The sequence below is a fragment of the Leopardus geoffroyi genome, chromosome B2 (assembly GCF_018350155.1).
Source record: "Leopardus geoffroyi isolate Oge1 chromosome B2, O.geoffroyi_Oge1_pat1.0, whole genome shotgun sequence".
NCBI classification, from domain to species: domain Eukaryota; kingdom Metazoa; phylum Chordata; class Mammalia; order Carnivora; family Felidae; genus Leopardus; species Leopardus geoffroyi.
Genome location: NC_059332.1, coordinates 8,534,127 through 8,561,713, shown reverse-complemented (window position 1 = coordinate 8,561,713; position 27,587 = coordinate 8,534,127). Strand labels below are relative to the sequence as shown.

The 27,587-nt window shown below is 41.2% G+C and overlaps 1 protein-coding gene and 1 pseudogene across 8 annotated transcripts in view; one reads left to right on the top strand and one right to left on the bottom strand.

The window, feature by feature from the left end:
- The window catches only part of CDKAL1 (CDK5 regulatory subunit associated protein 1 like 1), a 715,645-nt gene that overhangs the window by 346,902 nt on the left and 341,156 nt on the right, over positions 1 to 27,587 (top strand). The window lies entirely within an intron of this gene.
- LOC123610095 lies at positions 8,329 to 8,484 on the bottom strand (annotated as a pseudogene).

Below are 27,587 nucleotides of genomic sequence, written 5' to 3'. Positions count from 1 at the left end.
AGAATGTTTATAGCCAGTTTATCCATAAATTTTATCATAGTGGTCTACAGATTCAGAACAATCCCTATTGGTATTCTAACAGTTACTTTTCCATAAATAGAAAAGCTGATTCTCAAGTTCACGTGGAATGGCAAAAACAAACAAAACCCCCTAAACTCAAACAGCTGAAGCAGTCTTTAAAAAGAATAGAGTTGGGAGATTAACACTTCCCAATTTTGAAAGCTGCTATAGAATCACGGTGATCAAAACAGTGTGTATCTCCATAGCTATGGATATATAGATCAATGGAATATAATTGGCATTCCAGATATAAACTCATACTTTTATGGCCAACTAATTTTTTAAAAAAATTTTTAAATTTTATTTATTTTTGATAGAGAAAGAGAGAGAGAGACAGAGCGTGAGCAGAGGAGGAGCAGAGAGAGGGAGACGCAGAATCTGAAGCAGGCTCCAGGCTCTGAGCTGTCAGCACAGAGCCTGATGCAGGGCTCGGACTCACATCCGTGAGATCATGACCTGAGCCGAAGTTGGATGCTTAACTGACTGAGCCACCCAGGCGCCCCTGTGGCCAACTAATTTTTAACAAGGGTACCAAGTCCATTCAATGAGGGAAGAATAGCCTCTTCACCAAATGGTACTGGGACAACTGATTTTCACATGGAAAGAATTAAGTTAGACCCTTGCCTCATGGTATATATAACATGAGTTAAAACAATAACGCTCTTAGCAGAAAACATAAAGATAAATCTCCTTGACCTTGGATTTATCAGTGGAGACTTAGCTATGTCACCAAAATACAAGCAGCAAAAGAAAATATGGATAAGTTGGAAGTTGGACTTCATCAAAATTTAAAACTTGCATGCATCAAAGTACGTTATCAAGAAACTGAAAAGGCAATCCTCAGAATGGGAGAAAATATTTTCAAATCATAAATTTGATGAGTTTAATATCCAGAATATATGAAGAGCTCCTACAGTTCAGCAACAGAAAGTTGACCCAGTTAGAAAATGGGCAAAAGACTTGGATAGGCATTTTTTTTTTTTTTTGAAGAAGGTAAACCCATGAAAAGCTGCTTAAAACATTGGTCATTAGAAAAATGCAAATTAAAACCACATTGAGATATCATCTCACATCTGCTAAGATCGGTAGTTTTATTTTTATTTTTATTTTTTTTAATGTTTATTTATTTTTGAGACAGAGAGAGACAGAGCATGAACAGGGGAGGGTCAGAGAGAGAGGGAGACACAGAATCTGAAATGGACACAGAATCCGACCCAGGGCTCAAACTCATGGACCGTGAGATCATGACCTGAGCCAAAGTCAGAGGCTTAACCCACTGAGCCACCCAGGCGCCCCAAGATCAGTAGTTTTAAAAAAATGGAAAATAACCAGTATTGGTGAGAACATGGAGAACTTCTAACACTCAGACATTGCTAGTGGGAATGTAAAATGTGGGTCTTCCTTAGTAGGTTAAATGTAGAATTCCCACATGATGTAGTAGTTTTAATTCTGGGTCTATACCTAAAGGAATTGGAAACAGGTACTCAGGTACTTGTTTCCATGTTCACCGTAGCATTATTCACAATAGCCAAAAGGTGGAAACACCCTAAATGTCCATCAGCATATGAATGGGCAAAGAAAGTGTAGTGTATACCTACAACTTAATATTATTCAGCCATAAAAAGGAATGAAGTTCTGATAGAGAGTACAGCATGAACCCTGAAAGCATTATGCTGTGTGAAATGAGCTAAATTCAAAAGGACAAATATTTTATGATCCCACTTATATTCAGTGCCTACGGTAGACATACTCATTAAGGCAGTAAGTAGGTTAGAAGTTACCAGGGGCTGAGGGTGAGGGGAAATAAGGAGTTTTTGCTTTGGATACACAGTGGCAATAATTGCACAATGGCGTGAATGTAATAAATGTAGTAAATGTCACTGAAGTGTAAAATAAGAATTAAAAACACTTAAAATGAATAGTCAAGCCATAGATTAGGAGAAAATATTTACAGTACATTTATTTGACAAAGGATTGGCATCCAATGATATCAAGACAAGTAAATTTGGAAATAGGCCAGGGGCGCCTAGGTGGCTCAGTCCAACTTCGGCTCAGGTCATGATCTCGCGGTTCGTGGCTTCGAGCCCCACATCGGGCTCTGTGTTGGCAGCTCAGAGCCTGGAGCCTTCTTCGGATTCTGTGTCTCCCTCTCTGTCCGCCCCTCCCCCGCTTGTGCTCTCTCTTTCAAAAATCAATAAACATTAAGAACAAAAATTAATTAAAAAATAATAAAATAAAATAGGCCACAGATTTAAACAGGTATTTCACAAAAGAAGACCTACGAATGACCAGTAAGTCCTTTAAAAAGTGTTCAGTATCATGAGTCGTCAAATTCTAATGACAAGAAGATACTGCTGTATATTCAGTACAATTGCCAGGATTTAAAGGATTGACAACACTAAACGTTGGAAAGGATGTGGAGAAACTGGAATTTTCATAGCGGGAATTGGGGTTCCCAACCAGTTAGAAAGAAGTCTGACAGTTTCTTATAAAAGTAGAATGTCTGTTTGTCCTGATGATCCAGCGTTTCTTCCCATTTTACTGAAGAGAAATGAAAACAAATGGCCACAAAAGACTTAAGAATGTTTCCAGCCATTTGATCCATAATAGCCAGAGAAATAGGAAGTGGTGCGTGTGTCCCTCCACAGAAGAACAGATAAACAAAGTGTAATTTGCTCACACAAGGGAATATTATTTAGCAATTAAAAGGAATGGATAAGAATAACCAGGATTTATCTCAGAAAACATGCTAAGTGAAAGAAGCTTCACACACAAAATACACTGGGTGTGATTCCATCTCTGTGAAACTCTAGAACAGGCAAGACTAATCTATGACGGAGAAGTACTCAGTATGTTTGTTGCCTCAGGGATGCGGAGGGAGAGGGAGTAGTGGAGATCGATAGGGAGTAGGTTTACTTTTCAGAGGAGTGCTAATGGTCTGTATCCTGAGTTTCGGGTTCTATTTGCCGAAACTCCATTAAAATCTGTGCCTTCATTTTATGTAAAATTTGCATCAAATAAAGAAACTCTGGTTAATGATACAAAGAAAAAATTCATAAGCTTCGACGATAGTCACGCAGTGGCATACAACAATGACATGTGTCATGGCACTGTCACCACTGGCCTTGGGCAGTTGCAGCCTGATGTTGTACGATGTCCTCACTGTGTATGTGAATAACTAGCGCTTGAAGCTACATCTTGCTTGATGTTTCTTATTGCTTAATTACCAATTTGTAGAGTCTAAGCAAGATGCAGAAATGGTGTTTATGGAAGCTTTCCTTTCTCCAGAACTTCCTCTCTAATGACAAAATTGTTGGTGCCCAGATTTGAACATTGTGAGCAGTTGTTTATTTATTCTTAGATGCTTATTTATTTTTGACACAGAGAGAGATCACAGGAGGGGCAGGGAGAGAGGGACACAGGATTCGAAATGGGCTCTGCGCTGAGAGCAGAGAGCCTGACTTAGGGCTCGAATTCATGAACCGTGAGATCATGACTTGATCAGATGCTTAACAGACTGAGCCACCCAGGCGCCCTGGAAGCAATTGTTTAAAAAAAATAATAATGCTCAGCAATAGATATGGACGAAATAGTGTGCAGTAGATAATCTGATATATTTTCAGGAATTAGAAAAATCACGGTTTTCTATTAATGTCCATTGCAACTTTGAAAGCAGTCTGACAGAAAATATAGTTGTATTCATAACCTTCTGGTGACATCCAAATTTTTCTTCCCTGAGCTCTCCAGTGTTTCTTTTACATTGCTCAAAATAAGAATTACCTGCAGTGTTGGTTCAAAGTTTATTTCCTACATGCTCCTCCTGGAGATTTCTGCCTCAGTGGGGAGGGTTGGAGATCATGTAATTTGTCCTTTTGACAAGTGCTTCAAGTAAATCGTATCAAATTGGGAAACGTTGCTTTCAGTTGTTGGTAAAGGTGTTAGACAAGAAGTACTCTTGTAAGCCTTAGTGGTGACCAGCAGTCGCTTAATTCAGTATGACAATAATAAAAGCAGTGTACGAGGAGGGCCTTGGTGGCTCAGTCAAGTTTCTGACTTTGGCTCGGTTCATGATCCCACAGTTCGTGGGCTCGAGCCCCACGTCAGGCCCTGTGCCGACAACTCAGAGTCTGAAGCCTGCTTGGGATTCTGTGTCTCCTTCTATCTCTGCCCACCCCCCACCCATAAATAAACATTTCAAAAATTAATAAAAAACTAAAAACAATATGCGATGTTATTGAATATCAGTGACTGTTCCGGTCACTCTTGTCAATTCTGTTTCTATTAATTCCCCTGTTCATTGCTCACAAAAGTGGGAGGTGCTGTTATCTCATGTTACAGGTAAGGAAACCGTTTCAGAGAAGAAGAATGATTTGCCCTCAGTCACAAAGAAAGACAGTGACAGGGTCAGGCTTGAAACCCAGAGATTCTGGCTCCAGAGCCCCTGTCTTTCCTGGTAATTTGCTTGGCTCCAATACGGGTTAAGGGCGGGAAGGAGTTTGCTGTAGTAATGAGGTGCGGTGGTGGTCCCTTGCCTCAGTCTTTCCTCGACTTACCTGCTTACCCGCTGTCTAGCAATTGCGATCTTGAGCTGCAGAGGGGTTGGAAGGCTTCGGCTTGAGCTCTGATGGGATCACTTGTTAGCAGGACCACGGGCCTGGTGCGGCCTGTTCTCGGCACGTCAGTAACGCTTCCGTGCTGTGCGGAACAGGGAAGGCGATGCCGCGTGAGGTCAGGCATCCTATCCTCCACTGCTTCGCTGCCCATCCTGCTTATTTCCCGCGTGGTTAGGGGCTCACCTCCTTGTAGGTGGTTGTCCGTTTTCCTTTTTAAAATTTATTCTTACCCCCCAGAGAGGTTTTTCCTACTTTCCCTTTTTCTACTTTCACTTACTATATCCTTCGAATTTCTGTTGCTTTGTGTCTTTCCTCTTCGTTAGCATTTTTGTGACCTATGTTTCTTGTGTACCTCTGTTAAAAAGAATTGTTCCCACATCACCACCTATGAGGAAACCTTACCCGAAAGTTGAACTCAAGTTTGATGAAGTAATGCAGAAGACACGGGGACATGCTAAACTCCCCTTCAGGGATGCACTGAGTCAAGTCCAGATGTGTGAAACTTGACAAAATCAAAGACAGTTTCTTCATAAAGAAGTGGTGGGTGGGTCCGGGGGGAGGGGGTGGGGGGAGAGATGGTAGGAAGAAAAAGAGATGGATGGGTAACCTCACAGATGACAAGAGTTAAAAGAAAATTGCGGGGGCCCCTGGTGGCTCAGTCAGTTAAGTGTCTGAATCTTGCCTTCAGCTCACATCGTGATCTCACGGTTCATGGGTTCAGTCCCCACATTGGGTTCTTTGCTGACGGTTCAGGGCCTGCTTGGCATTCCCTCTCCCTCTGTCTCTCTCAAAAATAAATAAGTAAACATAAAAACAAATCCGTGGCAGGGTTAGATGTGGGGTGTGGGAGAGGGGCTGTGGACTGGTGGCCCTGCGTTATAGTTTGTTGAAGCTGGTTGATGAGTACATGACAATTCATTATACTATACTGTCTACTTGTGTATATATTTGAAAGTTTTAAGATAAAAAGTTGCCATATGTACTTATAAACCCTTCTTCATCTGCACAAACCTCCAGAATCAATCAGTAAAGCAGTTCTTACTTGAAAATTGATCTAACATGTTATTTCCCGTGTACGAACTAGCCATGTCTCCCTTGGCCTAAGATTTGTCCCCATATTTTCTGACAGGGTCTTTCTAGACAAACCAGACTTTCAGGAAGCAGTTGCCTTAAGCATCTGTGTTAATAGTGTCTCATCATTTTGGGCACTTTGAGTGAAATTCAGCGGAGGCAAAGTCAAGTGGATGAGACTCTCCAGGTGTTCCACTAAACATCTGCTCTTGGCGACAGGCTCACAGAGGTCAGCCGTACTGATTCACCGGAGTTGAATGTGAGGGAGCAGGTGTGCAGTCCTTTGCTTCTTTTGTCCTGCACCTGCCTCACCTCAGGTGAGGAGAAGCAGCTGTTGAAAGCAGAATAGCATTACCCTGTGGGTGGGTCTGGAATGATCCCAAATATGCAGTTCTTTGTGCGGCCTCAGTTTTAATAGCTGATATTTGGGACTTGGCATCACAAAAGGAGCACGTTAGGACATCTTAATCAGGTACTAAATTCTTTGGTATTCTGACTGGAGTCCGTAAGATAATCACGAAGCATTCAGGTTGCTGCCAGTGAGGCGTTTGCCGGCCTTTGGCTTGCCTCAGAGCAAAAGAACCATAGGGTTCAATGCACCTGCCTTGACACTGGTAACTCAGTGGCTCTTGGCATATTCAATTTCGATCTCATGCTTGTAGCAATTGTTTTTCAATAATTACGATCGAGAATAAAGGATATAGGTAATGTTGAGGCTGGATTATTAGAGTGGGGAGGGCCCGACCCTGGGGGAAAAATAATGTCCCCTTTAAAGCGGACTTGCCAAATCGCCTAATTTTGTGCCATGTACGTAGCTGCATTCATCTTTATTGTTTCCAGGGTTTTCTCTTTGGTAGTATGTAGATGCTGTAATGGTTCCAAGTACTTGACTTCTGCAGTCAGGTGAATCACTGTTGTCCTATTTGCTGAATCTGTATGACTTTGGATGAGTTATTTAACGTCTCTCTTCTCAGTTGCTTGTCTGCAAAGTGAGGATAATGACTGAACTAACTTCACGGAGCTGTTGTGGGAATCAAATTAAAAAATGTATGGAGAGGGCTTAGCGACAGGCCAAGGGCTACAGAACTGATGACGTTGACCGTGAGGAAGAGGAGGAGGAGGGGGAATGGTATAGTAGCATGTGAGCAAAAAGATTGGGTATAGGACTTTGAACATTTCTTACTAGAGCAGAAATGAACATAATTTCTTGCTAACAAATACAGTCTTTGTCAAAGCATTCAAGTGATGTGATCAGAAATGAAACGTAAATATGAAAGGAACATGTTTCAAACTCCTTGACATGTGATTGTGTACTGAGTACATTTTAATCAAGGGGAGAATTCAACTGTTGTCAAGGATATTGGTAGTTCATTTGCTTATTGGCTGTCTACTAAGTATTGAAAATGCAATTTTGGAGTCAATTTGATGAGAAATTTGCAGATCAGGGTATTATTGACCTCAACTATTTGATTCTTTAACAAAAATCAGCCTAACTTTTTCAGTAAAGTATTATTTTGTAAATCAGTATGGATTTTCAACAAAAATTCTTTTGTTCTTACCATACCATTCAGGTGGTCTTCCTAAATCAACAGTGATAAAATTGCTAGCATTAGAAATTTAGAGGGGCACCTGGATGGCTCAGTTGGTTACACGTCTGACATTGGCTCAGGTCATGATCTCCCAGTTTGTGAGTTCGAGCCCTGCATAGGGCTCTGTGCTGACAGCTTGGAGCCTGGAGCCTGCTTTGGATTCTGTGTCTCTCTCTTTCTCTACCCCTCCCCTGATCATTCTCTTTCTCTCTCTCTCTCTTTCTGAAAAAATGAATAAACATTAAAAAATTAAAAAAAAAAGAAATTGGGAGAATTTAGGGGCACCTGGGTGGCTCAGACAGTTAAGCATCTAATAACTCTTGATACTGACTCAGGTCGTGATCTCACAGTCTTGAGATCAGTCCCTGTGTTGGGCTCTGTGCTGAGCGTGGAGCCTGCTTGGGATTCTCTTCCTCCCTCTCCCTCTGCCCTTCCCCTGTTCTCTCTCTCTCTCTCTCTCTCTCTCTCTCTCTCTCTCTCACACACACACACACACACACACACACACACTAAATAAAAAACAAACAACAAAAAAGAAATTGGGAGAATTAATCTCTGATTTTGCATTTTATATGTTTTTTGCCTTTCTTTTCTTTCTTTTTCTTTTCTTTTCTTTTCTTTTCTTTTCTTTTCTTTTCTTTTCTTTTCTTTTCTTTTCTTTTCTTTTCTTTTCTTTTCTTTTCTTTTCTTTTCTTTCTTCTATGCTTTCAAACATGCCATACAGAATTCTTCAAGTAGTTACATGGGAAAAAACACTAATGCCTTAAGTTTTTAAAAAGTCTTAAATTTAAACTGTTTGTTTTTTAAAGAATTGTGCATGATGACCTTATTTGTAAAGGTTACTCTCTCTTTTGAGTCAGAGATTTTTCATTTAGGAAAGTTTGAAGAAGGTATTTTATTTCATATTTGAGTGTAACACATGTAGTAACTGACCCCACATTTATAGAGGTAAACCATTGATTTACAGAGATGACCATTCTTTTTATTTTTACACCAAGTTGTGTACTTCCTAATTTTAGTTTTGACGAAAATAACACATAAAATACATAATGCAATAGAGCAGTACTGGTGAATCTTCCACAGAGAACGATCAAATGTTAGTATCATCACGTCCTCTACACTTGATCTTAGCCAAAAGGCCGAGAAGCGATGCATCACGTCCTCTAGATGAAAGTCCCTGTCATCTCCTGTCAGGGTTTATTCTCCTGTTTCTCTGCCAGAAGTAACTGTTGTCAAGAATTGGGTGTTTATCTTTCGTGTCTGTATGTGTGTGTTTTGTAAGTTTATAACATTAGAAAATAGTTTCATACTCAAATATTTTCCTAACTTTTTTCCTTCCAGTCAACGTTTTGTGTTCTAGAACTATCCATGTTGGTCCATGTATCATTGTAATAGCTGTAGTGTTCCATTAAATACATGGACACTTCGTTCATTCATCCGGTGATGGACGTGTGGGTTATTTCCCGTGACACACAGTGGAATTGCAGTGAACGTGGTAGTTACACTTACTGCCTTGCACACACATGTGCGAGTTACTTCAGGGTATATTATCTCTAAGTGAAATTTTGGGTTAATGAATATGCTTATTTTCAACTTTGCTGGATATTACCTAAATCATCTTATACAGTCCTTCCAGCCATGCATAAGTATTTCCATTTTCCCACATTCTTACTCAGCTATTCGCTTTTAGAATTTAGAATTACAAAATGTCTATCAGAAGGATGTGTGTTTATGCGTGTAAGATGATACATATATACGCTGACATCTCAGAGCCTGGAGCCTTCTCCAGATTCTGTGTGTCCCTCTCTCTCTCCCCCTCCCCCTGCTCACGGTCTGTCTGTCTGTCTCTCTGAAATAAATAAACATTAAAAAAAATTTTTTTTTAAGTGGGGGGGTGGGGCACCTGGGTGGCTCAGTTGGTTAAGCGTCTGACTTCAGCTCAGGTCATGATCTCACGGTTCATGGGTTCAAGCCCCACGTTGGGCTCTGCTGACAGCTCAGAGCCTGGAGCCTGCCTCAGATTCTGTGTCTCCCTCTCTCTACCCCTACCCCGCTCTCTGAAATAAACATTAAAAAAGTTAAAAATAAAGATGATACATACATACATAGGTGACTAGACAGACAGTGATGCATTCGTTCAGTACGTATTTGGCGTCACTATGTTGATCATTTCCTGTAGGATACTTCAGAATTTTCTAGTAATGTCTAACGTGGGCAGTTGGGGGGGGGGGTCTGTCACTTTAGCTTTAATTGCCACTGTTTGTAATCATTCCTGGAAAGAAAGGGAGTGGCTTTCCATAAAAACCTACCCTCACGCAAGCACTACAGCGCCCACATACACATTCGGGTGCATGATTGCCTTGTGGAAATATGTGTGTCGTGTTCCTCTACTTTCTTGACCCAGTGGCTCCTTTGAGGAAGTTAAAAGTCTTATTTCCCTCTTTCAATCCAGCTTCTGAGAGGCTGCCGCTTAAAGTGTGGACTCCGGTGTCGCGGGAAAATCAGCATTCTGGGCAGTGAGTGAGGGGGAGCACTGAAAGATGAAAATTAGGAGATTGGGATTTAGAAGTAACTTTTTTTTTTTTTTGTAGTCATTTTATGAAATTTCAGAATGGGATGTGGGAGAATAGATAACACGGTCTCGGCAAAAACAATTAGTAAGTAAAATATTTACATTATGTCCATTTGGTATAAAATGCATATTTTTACAATTGCTTAGGTGAGTGTTTTCCACTGCTAAATAAAATAAAGAGTCGAGAATACCGTAAGTCAGTAACGAAAGCCATGGATTGGGTTTTGTGGCTGACAAGTAGTTGGTTTGATTTGTGAACTTATCAAATTAACATGGTTCTTTTATTTTTCACTTAACAGCTCAATTTAAGTTAGGCTCCTGTACCTCTGTTGGAGATTGAGACTAGTAGATGTTACCAAGTTGGATACAGAGTGTGGGGGAGGGAGGAATCACCAGGGTGATGATTCTCTAACTTTCTCAGAATAAACCTGTCTTCTCAGAGAGCTGTGGCCTTGGGAGTCTATATTATGTGCAACTCAATCAGGTTCAAATATTCCTGAACTCAGAGGCTGGTCTCAGAAATTATTTTTTACTCAGACCTGCTACCTCCAAAGGAAAATAAAAAGGACTTTAGACTTGGAACTTCTGTTGGTAGAAGTGAATTAAAAAAAAAAAAAATTCTGTTTGAAACTGACGTTTAATGGATGAGTATGTGATGTGACCTGCCAGGTAGAGTGCTGAGAAGTGGGGCTGTCTTGGCTAAATGTATCTAATAATTCAGAAACTAATTTTTAAGTTCTATTGTTTTCAGGATTCCTACACTAATTACATTGATCTGAAATGGTCCCAGACGATTAATTTAAAGTGTCAGACACCCAGCTTTGCATGGGAGACATGATTCTCTTTATGGAAAAGACGATCTTCTTAGACCAAAACTAACCGAGATATAAAGGGTGAGCAAGGATGAAGGCACGTACAGTATTTTCAGTCTCCCAGAGTCTGGAGAAAAGAGGGGGAAACAATGTAGGTTACTTTATATTGTTGGCTTGAGCCTTGGTTTCCAAGAAGACCCCAGTGTATATAGTCTGTATACCCTTTAATTAAAGATGAGTCAACTGTGGGGGACCTGGGTGACTTAGTTGGTTAAGCATCCAACTCTTGATATGGGCACAGGTGATGATCTCGCGGTTCATGAGTCTGAGCCCCTCTTCGGGCATGAAACCTGCTTGAGATTCTCTCTCTCTCCGTGCCCCTCTCCTGCTTGCACTCTAAATCTCTCTCTCTCTCTCTCTCTCTCTCTCAAAATGAATAAACATTAAAAAAAAAAAAAGATGATTCAACTGTGGAGATTTGTTCACAAATGAGGTGAGTCAGAAAGGGCCCTACAAGAAGGGCACTGTTTTCCTGACCTCCAGTTGAAATGAAGAGTCCTCATGGGGTGGGAAGACGCAGGCTTAGGGAGAATTGATCCAAGGGGCGGCTGTCCACCTTGCCCCAAACCAGACTGAGAACGAGGCCACATGTCATGGCCTCTTTGACCTTGGGAATCTGGTGCCAGATACAGGCAGGTACCTCAAACAGCAGATATCCACATTATAGGAAAACAAATATCTGTTAGGAAAGTGTTCCAAAAAAAAAACTCTTAATTTTGTGTCTCCTCCATACCAAATCTTTTATAATCAGATGATAAGTCAACTTTTATAGTGAGGGACAATCTTATCCCAATTGTTTAGGGAAAGAAATGGTGTCTCTACGCATAAAAAAAAAAAAAAAAAAAAAAAAAAAAAAAGACTGGATTGAAATATCTAAGTGGTTATCTCTCAATAGTGGGATTTAGTTATTTTCATTTTATAGTGTATGGAATTTTTTAATGGTGAGTGTCCATAGTTTTTTCCCCTATGATTAACATGAATCAACCACCCCCACCCATTATAAAATAATTAAAAATACTTAGTTAAAGCACTTGGTGGTTTTGAGGCTACACAGTGGGAGGCTATGTTGGTGGCTGTTACTGTTTTGTGGTTTATTTATTCATTTTTCAGTTAAATGGTTTCATAACTAATACATCAATCTGTTGAAGATTGGATTATATGACTCAGTCAAGGTCCGCTGGATTGATGAAATTAAGTTTCCGAATCTATAGAGAATTCCATGAAAATGCAGCCGCTCTTTAGGGTACAGCCTTGTTAATCAACACATTTTTCCTCATTTACTTCCAGATGGGAAAGACTAGCCCAGCTCCTCTTGGAAACGTTTTAGCATGTGACACCTGTGTTCTGCAGTGGGGGACTTGGTGGGCTCCTTTTACTGTTTCACATAGTCTGAGCTTTGTTTCGTTCGCTTCTGCGTCTCTGTCATTTTCTCTTGTTGATTCGTATATGTCTTCCTGTCCTGCTTGTCTTTCTCTGTATTGGTCTTTCCAGGTGCATTCTCTCTGCCCATATCTCTGTCTCTGTCTCTGTCTCTCTTTTTTCCTGCCTCTCCTGTTGTTCTTTTCTAGTCGGCATATTCCGAATGCAGTTTTTAGGCAGACTGGACAAAAATGACTATAGCAGATTGACTTAGGTATGACTGTCATTCTGAGAGTGGTCTCCTAGTTAGGGTTTCCTAGGTTCTGCTTAGGAGCGAACTCATTTTTATACAAATGCTGTGAGTGTTCAAAAGTGGCCTACTCTTGGGGCGCCTGGGTGGCGCAGTCGGTTAGGCGTCCGACTTCAGCCAGGTCACGATCTCGCGGTCCGTGAGTTCGAGCCCCGCGTCGGGCTCTGGGCTGATGGCTCAGAGCCTGGAGCCTGTTTCCGATTCTGTGTCTCCCTCTCTCTCTGCCCCTCCCCCGTTCATGCTCTGTCTCTCTCTGTCCCAAAAATAAATAAACGTTGAAAAAAAAAAATTAATAAAAAAGTGGCCTACTCTTGATCAGTGGCTGTTTTCCTTGGCATTTGCAATCTAAGGCATGGAAACCCAATATCTCTTCCTTAGTACTATGGATTCAGTAGGATTAGGAATACTTACTGAGAGCAGTGATAAACTAAACAGTATTTGAATGATATCATCATGAAGATGGTTGAATAAAATAATGTTTTGTAAAATCAATCATACATACATATTTTCTTATTCTCATAAACATAAGACTGTATTTAGAATAATCCTATGATGAAACTCTTTATTAAACAATTTCCTCCTAATAGATGTTGGCTTAGAGTGACTTATGCTGAGTGAGATTAGATGTGGCTCCCAGAATTCCCCTTATACAAAATACTGGTGCCAAGGAGTACTTTGGAGACGATCTTACTCAACTCCACATTTTATTTGTATAGAAATTGAGAGCAAGAGAGGCACGTTCTGTAACCAGTGCATCCGACGCAAGCGAGACACGGTCTCCTGCATCCCTTCCTCTTCCAGTTCTCTGGCCGCCACATCACACTTCACCCTCCTCACGGCATGTTCTTTTCAGGGCAGGGGGCATCCAGCTCCTGTTACAGTGAATCTTGTCAACAGAATGACGCTCTTTCCAAAACCATTTACGAGGGATACAGTGACAGCGGGTACCTGTTGTTCCATGAGTTTTTTACATTGCATTAATTTCAGTTGTATTCTCCCAATAACCCTTCGAGGTTGTTAACAATGTCAACATTTCATTGATGAGGAAACTGAAGCAAAGGCTTGGGAGATGTGGCCAACGTGACATGTTTACCTCTTATGACCATGCTGTGTTAGCTTTAAGCACTGATAGATTTTTTAATGTTTATTTCTTTTTGAAAGAGAAAGAGAGAGTGAGAGCGAGCATGAGCGGGGGAGGGGCAGGCAGAGAGGGAGACACAGAATCCGAAGCAGGCTCCAGGCTCTGAGCTGTCAGCACAGAGCCCGACTCGGGGCTCGAACTCACAAACCGTGAGATCATGACCTGAGCCGAAGTTGGACGCTTAACCGACTGAGCCACCCAGGTGCCCCGGGAACAGTGTAAGTTAGACTTGACCTTCTCAGTATTCTAGTCCTTAAATGTTACCTTCAGTAACTTTCATTCACAGAAGCTTAAGCGTAAGCGGCCCCCTCCTCCTCCAATTTATACCCACATCGAATTTGGCATGCTGCTCAGACAGCGAGTGTTTGGCCCAGTACTCATGGAAGGTGGGAAGTAAACACGTACCTAGAATCACACCGAAGCAGTTTTCCAAGACAAGTAGGTAAAATGGTGCCATGACAACAGTTTTTTTTTATACCTTGTATTTAAAAGAGAGTCTCCCGAGTGCTGAAGTAACACACTCCCGTGCTGATCTCGCTTCTTTAGTAAATTGTGAGGAGCTCAAGGCTTCTCCCCTAATCAGCCCTGTGACATGGCCTCCCGTGTTTTCACTTTAAATATCGCACGCTCTGATGCCGTATGCAAATTAAAGCACCAGCCCCGTGAGCAGATCTTGCTGGTGGCACATCATATATAGGGTGCTTGAGTGAAAAAGGCTGCTGTTAAATTTAATGATGAGGCTGAGTGTCATTAACTGTATGCTTATTCAAAGAGCTTTCCCTCTAAACATCTGCTCCCTTGTCAGAACTGTCACTTTTCAATAACACCTGTAGGGTAGAGTCATTTCCAACTTCCTCCTCATGGAATCCCCTTGTTTTCGCTAATGGATTTCTTGGTAAAAGAGGAAAACAGAAACTCTCTTTTTCATAATCTCGCTGTTGTGTCTCTGCTTGAGTCACATGCTGTAAAATGGAAGAAAACGGACAACATTCCTTAAGGAAATCACTCACGCACATGGGATAGAATATTTTCTCATTGGTTGTAGTGGGTTTTTTTCCAGGAAGTTAAATATTAAAATTAAATGAAAAGTCATTATGCTGAAGGGTTTGTGTAATTTACAATAGTGTCGGTTGCAGGTGTCTCCTGAAAATCGGTGGGGTGTGTGTGTCCCCCTTCATATTCCTGGCGAGGGAATGTCCATTTGGTCTCATGGATTAAAATATGAACATTGAGGTTGCCTTTGAAATGCAGAGATGACCGGCTCACTAGTGCCTGCTGGGCGTGGGTGGGTCTGAGGGAAGGAGGGCGGACTAGTGTGTGAACCCACTGCTTTCTCAGAGATACGCATGTTAAGTAGCACTTGTAGTGTTGTACAGATAGGAAGGTGGGGTTTTTATTGGTGACTGTTACCTTTATTTGCAGTCTTCCCCTCCCTGGGATTTTTGTTCTAATACTTTTACTCGTGGAACATGTGTGCCACAAAAATGCACCAATCCTGAGGGTCTAGTTTCCTGATTTTCACAGTCTGAAAGCAAGAAACGTGAAACACAGAACCAGCACCGAGATTAAGAAACTGAGCATTTCTGGCAGCTCAGAAACCAGTTTCTTCTGCCTCAGTCACCCACCCAGAGTGACCACTGGCCTTACCTGTAACACTCTGGATTAGTTTTACCTTTATAAATGATTACAGATTAAGGATTTTGACCTTTATCCTAAGAACAATGGGAAGTTTTATCAAAAGGCTTGAGGCAGTGAAATGACATCATCTGATTTGCATTTCTAAAAGATGAGGACTGGCAGTGTGGAGAACATTTTGCTGGGGTCCAGAGGTTGAGTGGAGGGACCAGGTTAGAGGCTTATTGACGAAATCATGTGGTTGTTAGACCTAGTGCCTTAGCGATGAAGATGGAGAAAAATGGACAGATTCGAGACACACACCCATTAATGCTGAATATCTTAATTTTTATTTCAAAGGTTTTCTAAGGATATTAGTCTTTGAAACACTATCTCCTTTAATCTTGCCAGGCATCATTATTTGGAGATGTGTTCTCGAATAAAGTGCTGCTGGAATTGGTAAATGCACACTCATTACTTTACTCAGCCCAAGTTCCTTTGAGATTTTATAATTGAGCATTAGTACTGTGCGTCGTCGTAGAAGTCTTCAGAGATTGGGCTTGATGTTCCCTCTTTTAGCTGTGCTGCTTTTATAGTGCCCTCATAGATTTATTGGAAGAGATGAGATGATTTCCTGCTCCTATATGTTTTAGTTTGATCGCTCAATCATGATTGTATTTTCCATATACTTGCACCAGCAGCTGAGAAGAGAAAATTCTGGTAACAAAGGTGCTGCTTCCGAACAGAAAATGGTTTGTTTGAAAGTGCTTATAACCACCACCCCCCGCAAGGAAGACATGAAACTTTAAAGCCCCTGTGTATTCATATCACAGTGCTGAGTTTGGCTTGCTTTATTTTGTCATGAAAACATAAATCCTTTTAGGCCTAGGAAATGTATACTTAGAAGTGACTATGAAGACAAAAATAGTAATGGGGGGCGGAAATCCTAGGCTAATCCTCTCACAGTGGTGGTCTCGTAGGTATGTGTATCAGCCAAGGGGTCAGTCAGAGAACCATGACCACTGTGTGTTATGGGATAAGGGATTCATTACAGGAATCGGGGCTTCCACCAGGTGGGGTGGCGGGGGCGGGAGCGGGGGCGGGGGGTGTTGGTGGTGGGGGCCCAGGGTGGGGTCCGAGGCGCAGTGAGTCAGATGCCAAGCACGGTGGACGGTGAAGGGGAAGGTCTTAGAGGCTCTGGGGAGCTGGGCCCCTGTGGGTTTGCGAGCACACATTCGGTGGTGGACCTCGGGCTACTGTTGGTCAACAGGGTCCGCTCGTCCAGAGTCGCTGGAAGCAGCTTGGGGGAGACTGAGGGTGAGCCGGAACCGGCCGGCGTCTCTGCCTCTTCTGTCCCCACTTCCGATCAGGACGACCTTCGTTTAGAGTGTAGTGTAGTGCTTCTTTTCTGCTTCCAGATCTCCTGTGCTTTCCTCCCTGGGCTTTAACTCAGACCCACCCTGAGGAGAGCCATCTGAGGATTCTAGCGGGGCCCTTGGACACAGAACAAACCATCACATACAGAATCTGAACAGCAGGGGCTCCTAAAAGTTAGCACTTCACGTACTGGAATTGTTGAATGGAGCCAAGAGAAAGGCTAATGTATTTTTCACTAGAAGGCAAACGACAGACTGGGTTATGTAAGATCAACTAAATAAGAATTGAATACTGTCTGTATTTATTAGATTTGGATGAGTCTAAGTATAATTACTTGAAAATATTTAGTATCGATTAAAAGTGTCATAAAATACATAGGAATTATAAATACAAATTTGAATGATTACGATGGATCCCTTCTTGAATCTTCATTGGTAAGCAAATGAAAAGGCACGCTCGACTACACATCAGTATATGTAGATTTTCATACTGGCTGTGTCATGAACCAGCTATGTGACTTGATATAAATATTTAATTTTCCCATCCTTACATTCTTTATTTATGAAGATGAAAAGAAATAATGTATGTGAACACTAAGCAGCATTGTACCGTCTTCAGATATTACCATGTCCTTCAGGAAAAAAAGGTTTCCTCCAATTAGCAAGAAGTTAACTTATATAACAAACATTTTTATACTGAGCAACAATCTTCTAATGAGTTAGATTCCCTGCTTTACACATTAAGTCTGATTCCACTGAAGTCTGTCTCAATGCAATTGTAATGTGACAGAATATTTTTATTAAAATTTAAATACTCTTCGGTCTTGGGTATTTTTCTACGAGGAGTCTTCACTTATATTTTCAGTGATAGTGCTGCACTCCTAAGAATATTATTCACTTTTCTCACAGAAATTATACCCTTGGATGTCTCGCTACAGTGTATCTGAATGGGTATTAGATGCTGGATCTGTGTTAATAAATTTTCAAACTTTCTGGTTGTTTCCCCCCTTGTTACTGCATCCTTTTCCCATAAAAGTACATGAAATAATAAGTCAGACACTGTAAGTGAAAGTCCAAAAGCTACAGTTAGCTGTAGCGTGATGAAAATGTGCGTGTCTGTATCTCGTGTGTGATTTGTGTATATGATGTGATATATACACAATGCTCTTGTTGAATTTAAGCGTCCGTGGGACAGAGTTCAAATTACGCAGAGCTCAGAAATCATCCCCAAATATCTAATACAGGAACAGATTGGGATTAGGTAATCAGAATTGATGAAGGGACCAAAAACAGGTCAGATTGACCAAAGGATATATCACAGTTCAGCAGCTTTTAGAATGAAAGAAATCTTACTCACTACAATTAAGTTGTGTAAACGAATGACACTTTTCTTAAAAAGGCCTGTAGTCATATCTAAGCTATTATTTCCTGTGCTGTCAGTGAGATATATTTAAATGCTTTAGGTGCTTCATTAAATTAACTTAAAACACAGATTTTATTTTAATGTGGCATTTGCCCTGGTTTATGCTTGTTATATTTTTCCTCCGTTTTTGAAACATGGTTCAGTACTTTGAGCTGCACCCAGACCACCCACAAACTAGGTAGAGTTCTGCCCGCAGATTCCCCACTTTAGGGAGAAAGATGATCTCCCTGTGCCCGGCCTCGAGGCAGTGTGGGAACACAGTCCTGGGCAGGTCTCAGGCAGAGCCGAAGGCAAGGTCCCAGGCGGGCAGACCAGCAGCTCCTCGTTTCCTCCAAGTGGAGGACTTGGTCCCTGGCACTCTGGGTTTAGCAGGCTTATACCTGGCAGGAAACGCCCAGAAGAAAACAGTCTGACTAATACCATTATCATACCCACTCCCAGCTCCCCGGGAGGTAAGCATTAATTACTTGCGGTTACCTACTCCTATTAACTACATCCTCATGTTCTAAATGAGAAAAATGTTTATTATTCTCAGCTCTTTATTTCTAGATTTTGATTCTGTTTTATCATTCTTCCTTGTAGCTCTTCTAACAGCTCATCCACAGTCCTTTGTCCTCCTCACATCCAGTGTTTCCCAAATGTCTTTGGTAAGACTCAGCTTGGCTGCGGGTTAAACCTGTAGCCTCCCAGACTCTCTTCATGGAGGGTCTGATTCTGTGGGTCTCGGATGGAGCCTGGGACTCTGTGTGTGTAACAGGTACCACGGGTCCTTCTTGTCAGGAAAGGTTAGGCAGTGCTGCCTGACCTTGAGAGCCCAGCTCAGTGCGGCCGTGCGCCAGCAACCCAACAGTGGGTAGGGAGCCAGCTTTAGTAAGTGAAAACACCAGAGGATCATGGGACATATTTATGCTGAAGTTATTCATTGTTGCCTGAAACTCACACTTAACTGGATGTTCTCTCTGGCAGTCCTCCCTATGGGGAAAATAGATTTGTGTTGCAGAAACTACCATTTGAACTGGCACAGGTGTCTATAAATTAGAATTCTCTTGGACTAAAATGTAGGTGCCGCCTCAAACTCTTTATGTGTCTCCTGATTTACAAGCGCTTTTGATGAAGCATGGTGTAACGGCTTAGGTTGTGTTCCCCGGAGGTTCATATGTTGAAGTCCTGAGCCCCAGTCCCTCAGAGTCTGACAGATTTGGTGATGCTGTCTTCACAGAAGTAGTGGGCCTTAATACAATAGGACTGCTGTCCTTATAAAAAGGGGAATTTTTGTTGACAGACACGTGGCAAGAATGCCACGTAAAGATGGAGGCAGCTATCGGGGTGATGCTTCCGCAAGCCACGGAACCCCAAAGATCGCCAGCAACCCACCAGGGCTGAGAAGAAGTGGTCTCATGTTCTTGCTCACAGATCTTGGAAGGAACCAACCGTCCCAACATCTTGGTCTTAGAGAACAGGACTTTCTTTTGTTCATGCCAGGTGCTACTTTGTTACGTTAACTCTGGAAAACTAAAAAACATAGCCATACAGAAACTGGGCTGGTGGACTCTGTGCTTCGTGTGGACAATCTGTAGAATGTAGGCTAGACAAATTGCATAATCTCTGTTTTACAGATATAAAAGCAGAAGCTCAGGGTGATTAAATGACTTACCCCAGCCGACACAGCATGTCCTTGATTAAGAGGTGAACATTTACCAACATGTATGAACAGAGGAATATAGAATATGCGGAACATACAAATACGGACTGTATATGTGTATAAATATTCTTAATGATAATCTTTGCCAGATGCTCCGTGTGTATTATCTAATTTGATCATCAAGACAACCAGTGAGTTAGGTCCTATTGATCACCTCCATTTGACGAATGAAAACTGAAGCTTCGTAAGAGAAACTGTCTTGGCACAATCAAATAGTATCTACCAAGGGGTGGAAGTGAAAATCGAGCCCAAGTCATCTGGTTCCAAGCACTGTTCTTTACTATCAGACAAGAGATGGTAGCTGGTGATATAACTCAACAAAAAACTAGATGAGAGAAAGGAGGCTATTGTGTTGGACTTTGTTTTTGCCCTAGAATTATATATTTTGGTGTACATGCTAATTTCACTTGTGTGCATGTGAATCAGTCATCTTTTATGTATACAGGGTCACCCAGAATGTCTTTAGTTTATAAGTTTTATCAAGAATTGAAAGAATTTGATACAAGTAAGGTTTTCATATTATTACAGACATTTTTGTTTATGCTCTCTGTGTTTTACCCTTGAACCAAAATAGACATAGTCAAATGTAATCTCTGGGTTTTATATTTTTATTAGTGCTTGCCCATTTCCCTGAAGGATTGCTGGCAAGACAGTCTTTCTGATGTGTGGAGTAATAGGTTCTGCCTCCCTCTTCCTCCACTTCCTATATCTTTTCCGACCCCTGACATTTGTGGTGCAGACTTGTATTCCTTTGGGTTTTCACCGTAGTGTTTCTAATCCCGCATTTTAACAGTTAATGTTTGCTTACTACATTGGAAAAGGAGATTTCTCACCAGAGGTGATTTCTGGCCTGCAGAGTGTGTGGCTTCTGAGATTTATTATTTTTACAGGGTGGAGAAGTTTCTCCGGGCTATTTCTGTGAATGAGAGATCAAAGTCTGATGGATCTGACAACTTTCCTTTGAGGAGGACCACCCAATAGTCTGATAGTTCTTGTGTTTTTCTACCACGTGGTGATCGATGTCCCCGTGATCCACTGGCATCTTGTTCTGGAAGCGAACGAAGAAGCTCCTGTTTCTGCTGTTGGTTTTTACCAGGAGGCAGTTAGGCCATTTTATTATTATGTTATTCAAATTCATAAAATTTCCAGTGTCTTCTCCCCCTAGCCCCCCACCTTCTATTCACTAGTGCTTATTTCTTTTTCCTTCATGTAAAGTGGAGTTCATTTAAACCTATTTGACTTTCCTGGCCTGGGTGGGGAAGCAGCAGGCTGTTTTGGACTGAGTCCTTATGTAAAGGGTCAAGCTTCTCTTGGGGTGAAGTTGGTCCCCTAGTTCCAACAGATGAGTACTTTTACTGGGGAAGTGGTCTGTTGGTCAGGCCTTCAGTTCCTAAACGAGGTCAGACATGCAGGAGTCTAGATACATGAGCAGTGGGGATCCTGTTCTCTTTCAGAGAGAGCTGAACGAGGCAGGTGTTCAAGAATTAAGTCAGAGGCACCTTATGAAACCTGGATAGCCCAGTAAGCAGGAAATAAGTTGGAGACTCAAGTGGTCGAATAGGGGAACAGAGGATCAACCTTACTAGTAGGTTTCTGAAGACTCTCTGTCCATCTTCTCTTGTGGGGGGTGACTCCTGGGTTTCACCTAAATGTCACCTTCTAGGAGCATCTTCTGTGACCATCCTCTCCAAAGTAACACCTACCACCACTCATGCTTCCATCTTTTCATTTCTTATCTTGTTACTTTTCTTCATAAGAATTTATCACAATATCGTTATTATATGTTTGTTCATTTTCTCCCATTGCCCCAGCCCAGCCTAGTATAGATTCCTTGAGCATTTGGGGTGAATATTTTCTTTATTGCTATATTCTTAGTGCCTAGAACTTAACAGACACTGTTAATGACTGTCTTCTTGTCAGAGATATTAAATTTTTTAATGTTTATTTATTTTTGACAGAGAGAGAGAGAGAGACAGACAGAGCATGAGCAGGGGAGGGGCAGAGAGAGAGGGAGACACAGAATCCGAAGCAGGCTCCAGGCTCCAAGCTGTCGGCACAGAGCCCGACGCGGGGCTTGAACCCACGAACTGCGAGATCATGACCCAAGCGGAAGTCGGACGCTCAACCCACTGAGCCCCTGAGGCGCCCCTAGATATTAACATTACCTATCTAGTCCGGCATCATTTTCTAAAACACTACTGTTTAAAGCAGTTTCTAAAAATACTCTGCTTCTACTGCGTAGAACGTATAAGCTTTTCTGTAGTTTCATGGAGCCCCTTAAAAAGTCTTTAGTAGTGTTTCCTTACCTCCTTAATGGGTAGATTTTCTCAAAGCTCATGTACTACTCTGACGAAATTTGCCTATTGTTTGTATATCTAAGGTATTGCTCACCTCCAAACTCACATAATATGCCTGAACATGTTTTTTACTTAGTTTACCACAGTGAGTAAAATTGGAGATAGGATAGTCTGTTTTATCCCTTCTTACAGGTTGCTGAAATACTAATGGACTTTACAGTAAGTTGTTCTCTCGTCATATTTACCAAATCTCCATTAAATTCTTAATCCTAGGCTAGCCAATATGCAGATACCTGATAAATATACTCATTTATTACAAGTTGATTTCTATTTTGAAAATCACAGATTATTAACTATGGGGAAAAGATTAAAAGGAAGTGATGAGGACAGACAGCCTTTCCTACTTCCCAGTCTTAGGGAACTGTATCCGAGTTGTCCCAGGAGGTGGAACTAGTTACACGCGCACACACACACATCTATATACACATGCATACACACATATGCAGATTGATTGGTTGGTTGGCTGATTGATTCTAAGGAATTGCCTCACATGATTGTGGACACTGGCAAGTCAGAAATCTGCAGGGCAATCTGGAAATTCCAGCAGGAGTCAGTGTTGCAGTCTTGAGTCAGAAGGCAGTCCGGATGCAGAATTTCTTCCTCTCCTTGGAGCCTTAGGCTTTTGTCTCAGGGCTTTCAACTGATTAGAAGAGACTCACCCACGTTATGAAGGATAACCTGCTTTACTCAAAGTCTACTGATTTAAATGTTAACCACATCTAAAAAATACCTTCACAGCAACGTCTAGACTCGTGCTTGACCAAACAGCTGTGTACTGTAGGCTAGGGAAGTTGACACCTAAACACCACAGGTAACGTATGACCCTGTAGTCTCACTCCTGTGTATTTAGCTGAGAGAAATGAAGATTTAAGTTTACACAAAAACCTGTAAAGTAAGGTTCATAGCAACTTTCTTTGTAATAACTCCAAACTGGAAATGACCAAAATGTCTTTCCATAAGTGAATGGATATGCAAAGTGAGGTGTATGCATACAATGGATTACTGCTCAGAAATAAAAAGGAGCAAAGTGTTGACATATGAAATGGTCTCAAGAGCATTATTGAGCTTTGAGTTAAAAAACAAATCAAATGATTACATACCAGGAGAGTCTATGACAGAATTACAGAAATGGAGAACAGGGTGGCCAAGAGTTAAGCATGGGAGGAGTCATGATTATAAAGGGAGAGCATGAGGGAGTTTTTTGATGAAGCAGTTCTGTGTGCTATTTTGGTGGCTACATGAATCTGTACATGCAGTAAAACTTATAGAACCCTCCCCCACCAAAAAACAAGCAAACAAACAAACAAACCCACAGTAAGTTCATTGAAAACTGGTGAAATCCAAATAAGGCCGTATAGTTGAGTTAGTAGGATTGTAACAACATCAGTTTTCCTAGTTTTGATCGTTGATATGGTGGTTGTGTAAGATGGTATCATTCAGGGAATTCGGGTGAAGGGCTCAAGGGGACTCTTCTAGTTTTGTAACTTCTGTGTGAATCATAAACCCTTTCAAAATTTACAAGTTGTTTAAAAGGAAGAAAGAAGGACTGAAAGATGTTTAGATGTTAGTCACTGAAAATGGCAGATAGGTGGGCAGAGAGGCAGAGGGAATATGGAGTAAAAGCCTGAAGTTGTGGTGAACACGATGGGTGGTGAAAGGCAGTGAGGAGAAAGGCTAGTGAAAGGGTTTTTTTGTAGGGAACCATCAGATGCAGAAAGTAGGGTTTGTTGTAGAAAATCATGTGCTTCAGACATTTGACACCTTATCTCCAAAGGACGAAATAGGGCGCTTCCCTGGGATTTTTCACAAGGTCCAAATCAAGCGGAATTTAGAAGGACATTTGTCTTTTAGGTCTGATTAATGGAAAACATGAAGCTGTGATGCTGTGCTTCTATAGAAGGGTATCACTGGAGTCTTCTAAGAGCATTAGTCCGTTTGTGTCTTTTTAAAAATATACTTTCTATATACTTTCGTCCTAAGGTAGGTTTACACACGGTAACATAATTTTTTGAAGGGAGGGCTTCTGGTAATAATTCATACAATGGGACAAACAATACAGTCAAATGTCTTAGAAGCAGCAGGCTTCGGTTTACGTTCATTGAACTGATCAGGAAGTAAACGTTTATAGTACCGCGTATATTTGCTGTATAATTGCTCAGAGTTACATTTTTACCACGTGTTTTAGAATTTTAACTTAATATTTTTGTGACTTCAACAGCACATACTTATTCCTCACAGTTCTGAAGCTACAGGTTCAAGATCCTTCCTCCTTGGCTTGCAGATGGCATTTTCTTCTGCGTGTGTTCACCCTTGGCACCTGTTCGTCTAGATTTCCCGTTGTAAGGACACCAGTCAGGTTGGATTCGGTCGAACCCTCAAGACCTCACAGTGACTCAGTCGCCTTTTCAAATGCCCTGTGTCCAGATAGTCACATTCCGAGGTGCTGGGGTCAGGACTTCAACATGTGTATGGAGGAGTGGGGGAGGCGGGCACAGTTCGGCCCCTAACAACCGTCGTACTGTCTGCACGTACATGCTTTTTCTTCCCTCTCTCATTTTGTTTCTTTTTCCTGCCTTACAGTACCAGGTAGGGCTACCAGTAGAATGTTAAGTAGAAGTGGATCAAATATCCTTGACTTATTCATAGTCTCTTAGGTGGAAAATTATTCAGCTTCTCTCATTAAATATCACGTACACTGCAGTTGTTTTGTAAGTCATTCCGAAAGTAAGCCCTGTAAGTCAGGTTAGGAAAGTTTACTTCCATTCCTAGTTTGCTGAGTTTTGATCATGGATGGGGGATGGGCTTTTTCTGTATCACAATCTCTAGTAATATACCTTTTCTGAAATCTACTTTTTCTGATATTTTTATACCCACTCCAGCTTTCATTTAATTAGTGTTTATGTATCTTTTTCCATCTTTTTATTTTTTTTAATTTTAATTAAATTAAATTAAATTAATTAATTAATTAATTTATTTATTTATTTATTTTGGGACAGAGAGAGACAGAGCATGAACAGGGGAGGGTCAGAGAGAGAGGGAGACACAGAATCGGAAACAGGCTCCAGGCTCTGAGCCATCAGCCCAGAGCCTGACGCGGGGCTCGAACTCACGGACCGCGAGATCGTGACCTGGCTGAAGTCGGACACTTAACCGACTGCGCCACCCAGGCACCCCATTTTTTCCATCTTTTTAAAAGTCTTCATTTCTTCTTCGGAGATGTTTCAGGTTTACAAGAAAATTGAGAGGACGTTAGAACTGTCCCCACACATGCACAACCTCCCCCAGTATCAACATCCCCACCAGAGTGGTACATTTGTTACAACTGATGAGCCTACATTGACACGTCATTATCACCTATATTGGTAGTTTACATTGTTGTTCACTGATGGTGTACATTCGTGAATTTGAACAAATGTATCCTGATATGTATCCATCATTTTGGTATCATAGGAGTATTTTCACTGTTCTGGAAATCCTCTTTGCTCTTCCGATTCATCCCTTCCCCCATTTCCCCCTACCCTTGGCAACCACTTATCCTTTTGGCCTCTGCAGAGTTTTGCCTTTTGCAGAATGTCACCTGGTTGGAATCACGTAGTATGCAGCCTTTTAGGGTTGGCTTCTTTCACTTAGTAATATGCATTTAAGTTTCCCACATGTCTTTTCATGACTTGATAGCTTATTTCTGTTTTGGGCTAAATAACATTCAATGGTGTGGATGTACCACAGTTTATTTATCCATTCACCTACTGAAGGACCTCTTGGTTGCTTTCTGGTTCGGGCATTTATTAATAAAACTTACGGAAACGTGTGCAGGTTTGTGTGTGGACACGAACAACTCCTTTGGTATATGCCAAGGAGCACAACTGCTGGTAATTGTATAGTTAGTCACATGAGAAACTGCCAAACATACTTCCAAAGTGGCTGTACTATTTTTCAGTCCTACCAGCAGTGTATGAGAGTTGCTGTTGCCCCACACTGTCACCAGCATTTGGTGTTGTCCGTGTTCCAGATTTTTGCCACACTAATGGGCGTGCAGTGGTATCTCATTTATTTTAATTTGCATTTCCCTGATGATAGAGGATGTGACACATCTTTTCATGTGCTTGTTTCCCATCTGTCTGCTTTGGTGAAGTATTTGATAAGGTATTTGGCCCATTTTCCACTTGGGTTATTTTCTTATTGTCAAATGTTGAGTTCTTCGTATGTTGTGGATCATAGTCCTTTTTCAGATATGCCTTTTGCAAATATTTTCTCCCAATCTATGCCTTCTTATTCTCTTGACAGTGTCTTTCACAGAGCAGAAGTTTTTAGTTTTAATGACATCCAACTATCAGTGATTTCTTGAATGTTGTATCTAAAAAGTCATTGCCAGGGGCGCCTGGGTGGCTCAGTTGAACATCCGACTTTTGATTTCAGCTCAGGTCTTGATCTCGCGGTTGGTGAGATCAAGACCCACATGGGTGTCTGTGATGACAGTGCAGAGCCTACTTGGGATTCTCTCTCCCCCTCTCTCTGTGCCCCTCCCTTGCTCGCTCTCTCTCTCTCTCTCTCTCAAAATAAACATCAAAAAGTAAAAAGACATTGACATATGCTAGGTCATCTAGGTTTTCTCCTTTTTATCTCTTTGGAGTTGTATAGTTTTGCATTTTACATTTAGGTCTGTGATCTGTTTTAAGTTTTGGAGAGAATGTAACGACTGTGTCTAGATTCATTTTTTTTGCAGGTGGACATCCAGTGGACATCAGCCCCATTTGTTGAAAAGACCATCTTTTCTCCATTGTATTGCCTTTGTTCCTTTGTCAAACATTAGTTGGCTAATTAATGTAGGCCTAGGGCTCTGTATTTTTTTTTTTTTTTTACTGCTCTTTTTATCTGTTCTGTTACTCATACTGCACTAACTTGACTCCTGCAGCTTTAGGAGGTCTTGAAACCCTTCTGCGCTGTTGTTGTTCTTCAGTATTATGCTGGTCTTCTTTATCTTTTGCCTCAAAATCTCAGTACCATGTTGGCTATTCCTTATGTTGTGTTTCTGCATATAAACTTTGGAAACAGTTTGTGGGTGATTTGCTGGTTAGTCATACACATTTTTATTTCCAAAGTTTACTTGTTCATTGATGGCTGTGTTTTGTTTTGTTTTGTTTTTTAAAATTTGACCTTGTGTCCTGTAGCATAGCTATGATCATATATTAGTTTCAGGAAGGTTTTTCTTTTGTCGTTGATACTGTTGACTTTTCTACATAGACGATCATGTCGTCTGTGAACAAACGTGAACAAAGGTAGTTTTATTTTTTTCTTTACTAATCTATATGCCTTTTAATTCCTTTTCTTATTGCATTAACTGGTAGTTGTAATATGGTATTGAAAAGGAACGGTGAGAGAGTTTGCTTTCTCCCTGCTCACATGTATTTTAAAAGGGGTTGATTATGCCTTTCAAATATCAGAAGCTTTTACCTGATTGAAAACTTTCTCTGGGATACATGCTTGCAAAAGTGTTATTTTTAAAAGGAAATGAGAGTCCTAATCTTGAC